Source organism: Topomyia yanbarensis, chromosome 1 (assembly GCF_030247195.1).
Source record: "Topomyia yanbarensis strain Yona2022 chromosome 1, ASM3024719v1, whole genome shotgun sequence".
Lineage (NCBI taxonomy): Eukaryota > Metazoa > Arthropoda > Insecta > Diptera > Culicidae > Topomyia > Topomyia yanbarensis.
In genome coordinates this window covers 100,480,568-100,496,030 of record NC_080670.1, presented here as the reverse complement: position 1 = coordinate 100,496,030, position 15,463 = coordinate 100,480,568, and positions in this window count along the sequence as shown.

Genomic DNA, 15,463 nt, shown 5'->3' with positions numbered 1-15,463 from the left:
TTAAAAATAACCAAAAACTAAACAAGATCATCTCTTTTTCGAGTGATCGTGCACTCGAAGACTAACTAAACAACTACCTAATAAAACATGCTTTACAGGTCGCATCGTTTGCTTGGAGCGAATCCTAGACCTGCTACCCTTCCAAACCACCAACTCCGCGACACCTATGGAAGAGTCTGATGAATCGTCGTCCTTCCGTTAAGTAGGTGGAGCATCAACACTTCCCGTCTACCTTATCCTTTATCCTTCCCCGTGAACGATGGAGATGGGGGCGGCCGGCAATGATGGCTATCATGCTGTTGAGGTTTTAATATGGGTCGGATTGGTATGAATTCCTACTTACCACTTCCTAAGCAACTCTTATTAGATAATCAGCAGTCAAACATGATGAAGTCAGTGTGCAATCCGCCAAAATCATCGTCACAACGCAACGCAACGCAACGCAACGCAATCACTAAGGCTTGAGCTAAGTTTAAACGTACTGGTGAACCTGGTTTGAAAGTTAGGCGAGGGTGAAGAAATCGGCCCTTAGAAACAGTAATATTTAATGCTAATTTACTACATCATTTTTTTGTGGTGAATGAAAATAAATGTTATATGACGTATCATTGTAAATCTACTGAAATAATTCTGCACATAATAATGTGGAAACATAATAATAAGCATAACATTAATTATTTTGTGATTGTTGGTAGGGTAATTATTATTGTTAATTTCTATCCGGGTTAGTAATATCACTTTTATTAACATTCATCTCTAAGGGCCCATTTCTTTGCGCTCGCTTAATTTTTTAACCGACGAAAACGGCATTAATTTATGCTTGCATATTTAAACGGTTTTTTGTCAGAATATTATTTAAAAAAATCATGGTATGAAGCCTAATGAAAGGGCAAACATATATTTTTCAATCAGCCGTCAGAATTTTAGTAAAAAAAAAAACAGCACATGAAAAAAATGTCACATGTTTTTATGGAATAAATACTGGAGCAGAAAATCGTAAATTACGCTCGATTGTTAGAAAATAAAATGAGTTGAAGCTTCTTTGCAAGTTTTTTTTATATTTAAAGAAAAACTGGAACACTTCCTATTCAATAAATTTATCGAAACTGTATGGAGCTAGATTATTTACTCATTTAAATTGGCAACTTCTCCATACATTCTTCAGAAATCAAATAAGCATGCCTCTACTGTCAAATTCTCTTTTTTATGCACGAATTCTATTTCGTTTTATTTTTGAACAATACAATTCTATTCTTCAGCTTCAATTTAATTTTAGAACGGGTTACAATATTCACATTCACACGTTTCGAAATGATATCCCGGTAACGGCAATACCTTTTGGGATTCACTTCAGATATATTTTACATAAACAAGCATTCGTTATCTATTCAGCAGCGCTTCATACTCAAGTACTGGAACCAAGGAATCATGAATCAGAATATATTGCCTTAAATTACACGTTCCCCGTCATGCGCCGGTAAATGCTTGCTTCAATGACACACAAAAAGAAATTTGTTTATTTAAACATGTCACACCTTGATTGATTATGGCTGTCGAAAGTTTCCTTGCTTCACGACAAGCGCTATTATTTACACTTTGTGCGTAGCGTTTGTTTTTCCCTCTCAGTTCAACGCTCTTATTAAAAGCAATTAACAAATTATTTAAAAAAAGCGGGCGGGTAAGTTCGTCGATTACCATTTTGCCGAATGCCGTTTCGCCGAATGGATCATTATGCCGATTTCACAAAACGGATTATTATAGACGGTTTTTTATTGGTAACATCGAAATACAGGGAAGACCCTATCTTATTAGTCACCTCTCACATGAAAATCTGGTTGATTGGCTCTAGCAGATGAACCAAGTCAAATTCGTCTTGAATTTCAAAATGAAACCAATCATCAATTTTTGCTTTCTAGTAATCTATACCTCTCAAATGACACCCATATTGATGGTGATTTTAAGTGTTTAATGGTAACCGGAATCCGCCATCTTGGATTTCAAAATGGCGCCAATCGTCAATTTTTGCATTCTACTAATCAATACCCTAAAAATGACACCCATATTGATGGTGGTTTTAAGTATTTTATGGTAACCGGAAGCCGCCATCTTGGATTTCAAAATGGCTCCAATCGTCAACTATCGCCTTCTATTAATCAATACCTTCCAAATGACACCCATATTGATGGTGGTTTTAAGTGTTTTGTGGTAACCGGAAGCCGCCATCTTGGATTTCAAAATGGCGCCAATCGTCAATTTTCGCATTCTACCAATCAATACCTTTCAAATGACACCCATATTGATGGTGATTTTAAGTGTTTTATGGTAACCGGAAGCCGCCATCTTGGATTTCAAAATGGCGCCAATCGTCAATTTTTGCATTCTACTAAATCAATACCTTAAAAATGACACCCATATTGATGGTGGTTTTAAGTATTTTATGGTAACCGGAAGCCGCCATCTTGGATTTCAAAATGGCTCCAATCGTCAACAATCGCCTTCTATTAATCAATACCTTCCAAATGACACCCATATTGATGGTGGTTTTAAGTGTTATGATAACCGGAAGCCGCCATCTTGGATTTCAAAATGGCGCCAATCGTCAATTTTCGCATTCTACTAATCAATATCTTCCAAATGACACCCATATTGACGGTGGTTTTAAGTGTTTTGTGGTAACCGGAAGCCGCCATCTTGGATTTCAAAATAGCGCCAATCGTAAATTTTCGCATTCTACTAATCAATTCCTTTCAAATGACACATATTGATGGTGGTTTAAGTGTTTTATGGTAACCGGAAGCCGCCATCTTGGATTTCAAAATGGCGCCAATCGACAATTTTCGTATTCAGAATCAATACCTTTCAAATGACACCAATATTGATAGTGGTTTTAAGTGTTTCATGGTAACCGGAAGCCGCCATCTTGGATTTCAAAATGGCGCCATCTTGGATTTCAAAATGCCAACCAATCAATCAATCGACACAATGCACTTTCGAAATATCCGGGTCAGTGATTGAGTGATGCTTGCAGTCACTTTACAATTTCCGTGAGGGGACTTAAAAAATTGCGATTCTGAGAGTCACCTGGGTGACGACGGTCACCTCACCTAAAGTGAGTCTCGGAATACCTCTTCGTGGGTGAGGTGACTGGTAAGTGAGGTGACGGTGACTCAAGTGAGGTGAGGTGAGATGACGGTGAGAATAGGGCCCTTGATAATTAGCGCCATTTTGAAATCCAAGATGGCGGCTTTCGGTTACCATAAAACACTCAAAACCACCATTTGAATTTGGTGTCATTTGAAAGGTATTGATTAGTAGAATGCGAAAATTGACGATGGGCGCCATTTTGAAATCCAAGATGGCGGCTTCCGGGAACCATAAAACACTTAAAACCACCATCAATATGGGTGTCATTTGAAAGGTATTGATTAGTAGAATGCGAAAAATGACGATTGGCGCCATTCTGAAATCCAACATGGCGGCATCCAGTTACCATAACCACCATCAATATGGTTGTCATTTGAAAGGTATTGATTAGTAGAATGGGAAAATTGACGATTGGCGCCATCTTGAAATCCAAGATGGCGGCTTCCGGTTACCATAAAACACTCAAAACCACCATCAATATGGGTGTCATTTGAAAGGTATTGATTAGTAGAATGCGAAAACCTGGTCAATTCTCCCCATGTTCCTCTGCATGCAAGATCAAAAGAAAGAAAGGTGGGTAACATCTGCACTTTTAAGAGTATTAATTTGTTTTATACATGTAAAATTAAACATGGTGTTCGCGCCAATGAAAGTAAACATAAACATCCGTACGAGCATCCTGATTCTTTGGCGCACGATGAAAAGAGAAAAGGCTGAGCTTCTCCTCTGATCGGATCCTCTAATTGGAACACTTAGGGGCACTTTTTATCTCGAAACTATAAACAAATATTTTTGACCGAACCGAAACAAAACTTATGGCAACAGGAAAACCCACTACAATTTGTAATGGTTTTCTTCTTAATGAAAAATGACAACCGCCCTCTTACATATGCCGTTTTCGATGGCTGTGAACCGTTGTAGTGTTTGGACTTTCAATCAGAAGTGTCAATGGAACATCCCAGTTTTTTTCACTTCTGCTAGAAAGTGCCCAATAGAAAAAATAAGCCCACCCGAACCGTCTTGGTTAGCATGTATGTATGTCCATTCATATTACAGCTATTGATCACAGTCTATAGAGAACAGTTGCAGAAAGAGTGAAGTCAAAAAAGTCTACCTATCGAGCACTATTGGAATCCATCTCTGATACCTCTGCAGCAAAGTTGGATTCTAATTTTGCTCGATAGGTAGACTTTTTTCGGCTTCACTTTCTGCACACTCTTTGCGTACCTTTATATCAGAGTTTTTAATAGTAGAGTTGCGTAAAGAGGATTGGCAACATTGGACCAATCATTGGTCTTCTTTAAATTTTGGCAACCTTTTATTTTTAGTTAAATTTCAAATGACTTCACCCGAACGCTTCAGTTAGAAGTTAACTTTGTGCATTTAAAAATTTAAAATTAAGTGTTTAGTTTTATTTTGTAAAAATCAGTACGATAAATAACATCGTATAAAGAATTTAAGCTTGTTCCGGTTCTCAACTGATCCGCAACTAAGAACGAAATTCATTGATTTTTGCCGCTTGCCGTCTGATTGGGGTGTGACAAAAAACAGTCGAATTTTCAGTGTAAGATAAATTTGAATAAGTACGTATATATAAGTGGAATGCATACACGAATCCGTCAAAATTTTAGCTGCATTTTAACTATGAGAAATACCTTCATATTTCCACTGTCGGTGGAAGATTATTAACACTACCCGAGCTGTTCCGGTGTTTGAAATAGTGCCAAATTTGAATATGCCCGATAGGTAGACGTTTTGAGTGTTCAATAGGTAGATTTGCTTCAGTCTTTGCGCAACTGTTCTTTATAAACTGTGCTTTATACTAAGGCCTTTGCTATTGGTATCCTAGACGTCAAATAACTCAAAAGTTTAGATTGCAGTGAGGATCACATGAGGAATGAGTAATAGCATTATTGTGAATATTTCCCGAAATTCACATTGAGACTTTTCAAAAACATATTTGATGTTAACTTTTGTCACATTCGCAGTGTTTTGCCTTTCTCAATAGAAAGGTATTGGAATTGCTCTGAAAACCGACTTTTTAACGGAGGCCCGGAGGGCCGAGTGACATATACCATTCGATTCAGTTCGTCGAGTTCGGCAAATGTCTGTGTGTGTATGTATGTATGTGTGTATATGTGTGTGTATGTGCGTCTGTGTGTGTGTACGCGAACACAATCTCACTCACTTTTCTCAGAGATGGCTGAACCGATTTTCACAAACTTAGTCCCAAATGAAAGGTGCAACGTTCCCATAGGCTGCTATTGAATTTCTAATGGATTCGACTTCCGGTTTCGGAATTACAGGGTGATGAGTACGATCACGTAGAAAATGTCGATTTTAATAAATTCTGCAATGAATGGTGAAATTTTTCCAAAATGTGATCACAACTGCTTCGATTTGTAGTACTAGGTCACTAACAGCCATTCAAAGTCTTTTTGGTCACATTGGCCACCATCATCGGTTCCGGAAGCCCCGGCGGAAGTATCTAAATTCAGAATAACAGTCACATCGGTTTCTCGGAGATGGCTAGACCGAATCAACTAAACTTAGTCTCAAATGAAAGATGTTGCGTCCCCGTAAATGGCTATTAAATTTTATCCCGATCCGACTTCCGGTTCCGGAGTTACGGGTTGTGGCGTGCGATCACATAGCAAATTGTGATTCAAACCGAATTCCGATGAAAGCAAAAAAGGTAAAAATTTCGCTAAAATGTCTCTCAAACAACTTAAATTTGCTGTTCTAGGTCACCGACGGCCAACCAAACTTTCGTTGACTACATTAACCACCATAGACGGTTCCGGAAGTGCCCGGGAAAAGCGGCCATCTTTCAAAATTTACGAACTCACATCAGTTTCCCGGAAATGGTTAGGCCAATTTTCACAAACTTAGTCCCAAATGATAGCTATAATATCCCCATAGATGTCTATAAAATTTCGCGCGGATCGCTTATATGGTTCCGGAAATATAGACTGAACCGTCCGGTCACATATAAAATTCCCATATAAGCCGAAACTCAAATTTTTTTTCAAATGGGGGACTCCATGAAATTTCAGAAATCGAATTCGTATTTTTGAAGCCAAACATCTTTAAAATGCATGAAACGTCGAGATTTTATGTTATCACGAAAATTTTTTTTTATAAAAATCGACTTTTTGGGACTTTTACAAAATTTTAGAACTCCAATAATGATTTCTTTTCTTGTATATTTGTCATGTCATGTATAATAATAAAATGTAATATTTGCATTTGAAAACTTTTAATGAATATAAACAACGCAAACATTCTCGTGTTCATGATTGAGAAAGGCACAATTGCACCGCTAGGAGGATTAAAACAGGTTTTTTCATATAGCGACGTATCAACGAAATGATAAACAATCTAGAGATAGACAATACTGAGCTCGTAACTAGGGCAGATCACTTGTAATGCACTTTTCAAAATGAGTGAAATTAAATGCATTTCTTGCGATCAAAATAAAAGCTCGTAATGTATTTTACGTTGCGTGCAATATATTTTGCGATACGTTTAAGATGTCAAAACCCTACAAAAATAACTATCCCTACTCTCAACAAAACGTCGAACAATGTGAATCAGCGTAAGACGACAAACTTTTCTGCGAGGGAGTGCAAAGTTGATGCAGAAATGGAAATTGTATCGATTTTGTTGGCTATATTCGGCAAATTTAAGAGTAAGAAAAACGAAAGCAATGAAATTGAAAGACGTACAGGTATTTTAAGACGAATCAGTTATAAATTTAGAACTAATCCAAGGCACGCTCATATGGACATGATCGAAAGAAAATGTGAAGAATACTTTGCCTTCTGCTAAGTAGTAGGGTGTTGCACCCAAGTCTACCGCATGGTCGTTGATAGAACAGAACTCATCATCATGTTTTACCTCCGACGCCGGTAAAAAAATCTTCACAGATTATCGCCTAGCACGACCATGCGATCTTAATTTGGCTGAAAATATTCGCATAATCGAATAGTCATCAAATTTGATATCTCAGCAAAATGAAATTTTTGTCTATAATGAGATTTCAATAAAAACATATTTGCTGAGATCTCAGCAACAAAAAATGTAAAAAAGCTGAGAATCAACAGAAAACATTAAGTGTGCACGGAATCATCAGAAATGCATTCTACCTTCGTATTTCCCCGGAAAATTTTAACATATTTAACTTGGTTTCGGATTCAATTGTCAATACACGACACATACAAAATCAATTTTGTATAAACTGTAACCATTTTATCATGCTGGTATGTGATAACTGTCTGAAATAGTTTATGGTGCAATATTATATGCGAAATATTCGGTTCGTTACTATCCACATGGATCAATTGGTCTTGTTTAACAATTTCCCAAAAATATCTGCTTTCGCTAGACACTATAATTTCTCAGTGGCCTTTAACCATTTTTTGCCTTTCTCATATAAAGAAAGGCTATGCAATCACTGTAAAAATAGACTTTTTAACCAAGGCCCGGAGGGCCGAGTGTCATACACCATTCGATTCAGTTCGTCGAGATCGGCAAATGTCTGTGTGTGTGTGTATGTGTGTGTGTCATTTAAACTCACACAATTTTCTCAGAGATGGCTGAACCGATTTTCGCAAACTTAGTTTCATCTGAAAGGTATAACGTTCCCATAAGCTGCTATTGAATTTTTAGTTGATCCGACTTCCGGTTCCGGAGTTACGGGTTGAAAAGTGCGGTCACACAGCAAATTCCCATATAAACTGGTACCACCATGATGTTCAAATGATGTAAAACATATCAAAATTGATGTAACATTACTCTAGTTTGCGGGTCTGGATCACTAATGATCAATTAAAGCAGCTTTGACCACATTGGCCACCTATGACGGTTCATAACGCCCCCGGGGAACTCGCCAAGTTCCTAAACTAATATCACACCCATTCCACAACAAATTCTCTACCGATTTTTACAAACTTGATTTCAAATGAAAGATACAGTAATGCCATTGACTGCTGCTGAATTTCATTCGGTTCTGACTCTTGCTTCCGGAGTTACAGGAGTGTTGGTAAGGATACACTGGAATTTTCCATATAAATCGGTACAATCGTAATACCTCAGAGGCTAAAAACTATTGAAATGGTCACCAAATTACTTCTAATCGCAGATCTAGATCACTGATTGCCAATCAAACATTCTTTGAATATATTGTCCAATATCGACGATTCCGGAAGTCCGGAATTCCGGGCATATTCCACAATTTAAGTCACATCGGTTCATCGGTGATGACTGAACCGATTTTCTCAAACCAAGTCTCAAATGGAAGGCAAAATATGCAGTTGAGTATTGCGTCACCACCCCTCCCCCCGCCTTGCCCTTACACCTCCCTCCTTCATCACTCCCCTTCCCTTGGACCACCCTCACGCCCGCATTTCCTTCATCCACCCCGTATACCGAAATAAGATGAAGGATTTCTCACGCATCCTCCACTCCCACTCTACTAACCCCCCATTCCCTACACGTTCAAACCCATTCCACCAACCTTTCCAAATTATAATCACATGAAGATAACATTGAACTCATGCTTATTAAGCTAATTAAATATTATTCTTTTGCCTTTCTTATATAGAAAGGTTATGCAATTGCTCCAAAAACCGACTGTCTAACCGAGGCCCGGAGGGCCGAGTCTCATATAACATTCGACTCAATTCGCCGAGATCGCAAAATATCTGTGTGTATGTATGTGTGTAAGTATGTATGTATGTATGTATGTATGTATGTATGTATGTATGTATGTATGTATGTATGTATGTATGTATGTATGTATGTATGTATGTACGTATGTATGTATGTATGTATGTATGTATGTATGTATGTATGTATGTGTGTATGTGTGTATGTGCGGATTAACAAAATGTACACATCGGTTTCTCGGAGATGGCTGAACCGATTTTTACAAACTAAGATTCAAATGAAAGGTATAATATTCCCATAGGTTGCTATTGAATTTCATTTTCAACCGACATCTTGATCCGGATTACGAGTTGAAGAGTATGGTTACAAAACAAAATTTGTTGATTTGTCCACATCGGATTCTCGGAATTTTCTGAACCGATTTTGACAAACTTGATTTTAAATGAAAGGTCCATCAGCTGCTGTTGAATTTTGTGTGGATCCGAGTTCTGGTTCCTGAATTACAGGGTGATACGTACGATCACGCAGCAAATTCCGATTGTAACGAATTTTGCGATGAATGTAAAAAGGTGTTTTTTTTCCAAAATGTGCACAACTGTTGAATTTGTAGATCTAGGTCCCAACAGTCATTCAAAGGCTCTTTGGTCACACTGGCCACCATCGACGGATCCTGAAGTATCCAAATTCAGAATAACGGTTATATTGGTTTCTTAAAATGGCTAGACCGATTTGATCAACTTAGTCTCAAATGAAAGGTGTCGCGTCCCCGGAAACTGATATTAAATTCCATCTCCATCCGACTTCCGGCTCAGGAGTTACGGGTTGTGGAGTGCGATCACATAGAAAACTCCGATTCAAACCGATACCGCGATGAATGCAAAAAGGTGCTCTTATATATGTACTTGCCAAGTGTAATAAGAATGAAAGAGATTTCCATAATGTTATATTGTACGAACCAGCTATTATATCATAGTTTGGAGAAATGAGAAAGGCACAATTGCACCTCTAGGTGGATTAAAACAGGTTTTTTTGAAGTAGAATACAGCTAACGTATCAATACAGCGGTTCCCATTCAATTTTTTTTGCTGAAGTCGATTCCCAACCATTGCACTTACCAAAGATTATTGTACCACAGAGAACAGACGTCCATCTTCACCATTCAACTTGTGTAAAAATCCCTAATAGTACACAAGGTAGTTGGGTTATATTCACCAGGTGCGCTACTGTCGTCATGTTTTTAGTGGCTGAGTTCGACTGAATTGACAGCGGTTATACCCCTACCTAGGCAAATTTTACTGCGACTGGTTAACCAGTCCGGAACCGTTTCGGACATCTGAGTGGACTCAGTATGAATTCCAGCTCAAATGCATCAACCGATTGAGTCGGAATCGGTTGTTTTCTTTGAGCAAGATTCCATACTGATTTCATTCAGTATTTCGAACTGGTTCCGGAATAGACGAATAGTTGAGATAAATTGGTTTGGCGGCGCCAGTGTTTTATCGTATATTAATTCAAATGTTCACACACGTTTTATTAATATTTCTGTTCGATCATGAATGTCTGTTTCCTGTGGTTGTACTATCTGAAAGGAAATAGGGGCAAATCCGTAAAATAGACTACTTTAAATAACAAAAATAATGGGTTTTGTAAAAGCAGTCATGATTGGTCCATAGCATTTCACCGGCGTGCGAACATATCATACCTCGTAAACACCGCCCAGTAGATGACACTATAAACGTTGGTTAATCGTCTGTAAGAAAAATTCTTCGTTTCGTGTTTTGTAGTCGTTGGGTGCAGAAGTACTAGCAGCCGCAAGCAACAGCTAAGGTGTTAAGAAGCCGCATAATCCCAGCAATATCCATCAGGAATGTGGTGCGTGCAACGTATTGATCTAAATTAGGCTGAGTTTATTTTACTGGGTGGACAGCGTAAACGACTTGATAAAGTGGGGCCATTATAATGGCATATAATGCTATTTGAAGTGTCAGATGACTGCAGTATTTTATCTGTTGCCATCACATGCCTTTTTTCGAGAATCTAAAGTATGTTTCAAAAGTATATGATGCTTGACTCTGTTTAAGTCTCTAAAATTACCCAATGAATATCTTTTGCAGATTTTTGTTGAACTTTAGTTATTCGCGCGTTCCGTTTCAAACCTCTATTAATTACAAGATTGTGTGACGCCAATTTCAATTTTCACCAGTATCATTTACATTTACCGCCATCTTGGATTTCAAAATGGCGCCAATCGCCAATTTTCGCATTCTACTAATCAATACCTTTCAAATGACACCCACATTGATGGTAGTTTTAAGTGTTTTATGGTTCCCGAAAGCCGCCATCTTGGATTTCAAAATGGCGCCAATCATCAATTTTCGCATTCTACTAATCAATACCTTTCAAATGACACCCATATTGATGGTGGTTTTAAGTGTTTTATGGTAACCGGAAGCCGCCATCTTGGATTTCAAAATGGCGCCAATCATCAATTTTCGCATTCTACTAATCAATACCTTTCAAATGACACCCATATTGATGGTGGTTTTAAGTGTTTTATGGTAACCGGAAGCCGCCATCTTGGATTTCAAAATGGCGTCAATCGTCAATTTTCGCATTCTACTAATCAATACCTTCCAAATGACACCCATATTGATGGTGGTTTTAAGTGTTTTGTGGTAACCGGAAGCCGCCATCTTGGATTTCAAAATGGCGCTAATCATCAATTTTCGCATTCTACTAATCAATACCTTTCAAATGACACCCATATTATGGTAACCGGAAGCCGCCATCTTGGATTTCAAAATGGCGCCAATCATCAATTTTCGCCTTCTACTAGTCACTACCTTTCAAATGACACCCATATTGATGGTGGTTTAAAATGTTTTATGGTTCCCGGAAGCCGCCATCTTGGATTTCAAAATGGCGCCATCTTGGATTTCAAAATGCCAACCAATCAATCAATCGACACAATGCACTTTCGAAATATCCGGGGCAGTGATTGAGTGATCCTTGCAGTCACTTTACAATTTCCGTGAGGTGACTTAAAACATTGCGATTCTGAGAGTCACCTGGGTGACGACGGTCACCCAACAGTCACCTCACCTAAAGTGAGTCTCGGAATACCTCTTCGTGGGTGAGGTGACTGGTAAGTGAGGTGACGGTGACTCAAGTGAGGTGAGGTGAGGTGACGGTGAGAATAGGGCCCCAGATGTACAAGGTTCATCTGCTACATAGTGGGCCCTATTCTCACAGTCACGTCACTTAGTGACTAGAGCAAAATTTCCTTCTAGTCACTAAGTGACGTGACTGTGAGAATAGGGAATAGTATATTGGGCCCTATTCTCACCGTCACCTCACCTCACCTCACTTGAGTCACCGTCACCTCACTTACCAGTCACCTCACCCACGAAGAGGTATTCCGAGACTCACTTTAGGTGAGGTGACTGTTGGGTGACCGTCGTCACCCAGGTGACTCTCAGAATCGCAATTTTTGAAGTCCCCTCACGGAAATTGTAAAGTGACTGCTAGCATCACTCAATCACTGACCCAGATATTTCGAAAGTGCATTGTGTCGATTGATTGATTGGTTGGCATTTTGAAATCCAAGATGGCGCCATTTTGAAATCCAAGATGGCGGCTTCCGGTTACCATGAAACACTTAAAACCACTATCAATATGGGTGTCATTTGAAAGGTATTGATTAGTAGAATGCGAAAATTGACGATTGGCGCCATTTTGAAATCCAAGATGGCGGCTTCCGGTTACCACAAAACACTTAAAACCACCATCAATATGGGTGTCATTTGGAAGATATTGATTAGTAGAATGCGAAAATTAACGATTGGCGCCCTTTTGAAATCCAAGATGGCGGCTTCCGGTTACCACAAAACACTTAAAACCACCATCAATATGGGTGTCATTTGAAAGGTATTGATTAGTAGAATGCGAAAATTGACGATTGGCGCCATTTTGAAATCCAAGATGGCGGCTTCCGGTTACCACAAAACACTTAAAACCACCATCAATATGGGTGTCATTTGGAAGATATTGATTAGTAGAATGCGAAAATTAACGATTGGCGCCCTTTTGAAATCCAAGATGGCGGCTTCCGGTTACCATAACACTTAAAACCACCATCAATATGGGTGTCATTTGAAAGGTATTGATTAGTAGAATGCGAAAATTGACAATTGGCGCCATTTTGAAATCCAAAATGGCGGCTTCCGGTTACCACAATACACTTAAAACTACCATCAATATGGGTGTCATTTGAAAGGTATTGATTAGTAGAATGCGAAAATTGACGATTGGCGCCATTTTGAAATCCAATATGGCGGCTTCCGGTTACCACAAAACACTTAAAACCACCATCAATATGGGTGTCATTTGGAAGATATTGATTAGTAGAATGCGAAAATTAACGATTGGCGCCCTTTTGAAATCCAAGATGGCGGCTTCCGGTTACCATAACACTTAAAACCACCATCAATATGGGTGTCATTTAGAAGGTATTGATTAATAGAAGGCGATAGTTGACGATTGGAGCCATTTTGAAATCCAAGATGGCGGCTTCCGGTTACCATAAAATACTTAAAACCACCATCAATATGGGTGTCATTTGGAAGGTATTGATTAATAGAAGGCGATAGTTGACGATTGGAGCCATTTTGAAATCCAAGATGGCGGCTTCCGGTTACCATAAAACACTTAAAATCACCATCAATATGAGTGTCATTTGAAAGATATTGATTAGTAGAATGCGAAAATTCACGATTGGCGCCATTTTGAAATCTAAGATGGCGGCTTCCGGTTACCATAAAACGTCTTAAACCACCATCAATATGGGTGTCATTTGGAAGGTATTGATTAATAGAAGGCGATAGTTGACGATTGGCGCCATTTTGAAATCCAAGATGGCGGCTTCCGGTTACCATAAAATACTTAAAACCACCATCAATATGGGTGTCATTTTTAAGGTATTGATTAGTAGAATGCAAAAATTGAAGATTGGTGTCATTTTGAAATCCAAGATGGCGGATTCCGGTTACCATTAAACACTTAAAATCACCATCAATATGGGTGTCATTTGAGAGGTATTGATTACTAGAAAGCAAAAATTGATGATTGGTTTCATTTTGAAATTCAAGACGAATTTGACTTGGTTCATCTGCTAGAGCCAATCAACCAGATTTTCATGTGAGAGGTGCCTGATAAGATAGGGTCTTCCCTGTATTTCGATGTTACCAATAAAAAACTGTCTATAATAATCCGTTTTGTGAAATCGGCATAATGATCCATTCGGTCGGCGAAACGGCATTCGGCAAAATGGTAATCGACGAACTTACCCGCCCGCTTTTTTTTAAATAATTTGTTAATTGCTTTTAATAAGAGCGTTGAACTTAGAGGGAAAAACATACGCTACGCACAAAGTGTAAATAATAGCGCTTGTCGTGAAGCAAGGAAACTTTCGACAGCCATAATCAATCAAGGTGTGAGATGTTTAAATAAACAAATTTCTTTTTGTGTGTCATTGCAGCAAGCGTTTACCGGCGCATGACGGGGAACGTGTAATTTAAGGCAATATATTCTGATTCCTGATTCTTTGGTTCCAGTACTTGAGTATGAAGCGCTGCTGAATAGATAACGAATGCTTGTTTATGTAAAATATATCTGAAGTGAATCCCAAAAGGTATTGCCGTTACCGGGATATCATTTCGAAACGTGTGAACGTGAATATTGTAACCCGTTCTAAAATTAAATTGAAGCTGAAGAATAGAATTGTATTGTTCAAAAATAAAACGAAATAGAATTCGTGAATAAAAAAAGAGAATTTGACAGTAGAGGAATGCTTATTTGATTTCTGAAGAATGTATGGAGAAGTTGCCAATTTACATGAGTAAATAATCTAGCTCCATACAGTTTCGATAAATTTATTGAATAGGAAGTGTTCCAGTTTTTCTTTAAATATAAAAAAACTTGCAAAGAAGCTTCAACTTATTTTATTTTCTAACAATCGAGCGTAATTTACGATTTTCTGCTCCAGTATTTATTCCATAAAAACATGTCACATTTTTTTTCTTGTGCTGTTTTTTTTACTAAAATTCTGACGGCTGATTGAAAAATATATGTTTGCTCTTTCATTAGGCTTCATACCATGATTTTTTTAAATAATTTTCTGACAAAAAACCGTTTAAATATGCAAGCATAAATTAATGCCGTTTTCGTCGGTTAAAAAATTAAGCGAGCGCAAAGAAATGGGCCCTTAGAGATGAATGTTAATATAAGCAATAAAAGTGATATTACTAACCCGGATAGAAATTAACAATAATAATTACCCTACCAACAATCACAAAATAATTAATGTTATGCTTATTATTATGTTTCCACATTATTATGTGCAGAATTATTTCAGTAGATTTACAATGATACGTCATATAACATTTATTTTCATTCACCACAAAAAAATGATGTAGTAAATTAACATTAAATATTACTGTTTCTAAGGGCCGATTTCTTCACCCTCGCCTAACTTTCAAACCAGGTTCACCAGTACGTTTAAACTTAGCTCAAGCCTTGGTGATGGTGAAAAAATCGGCCCTAAGAAAAAATCCGGAAAATTGATTTATTTAATGTTTAGGAATACAGTGAA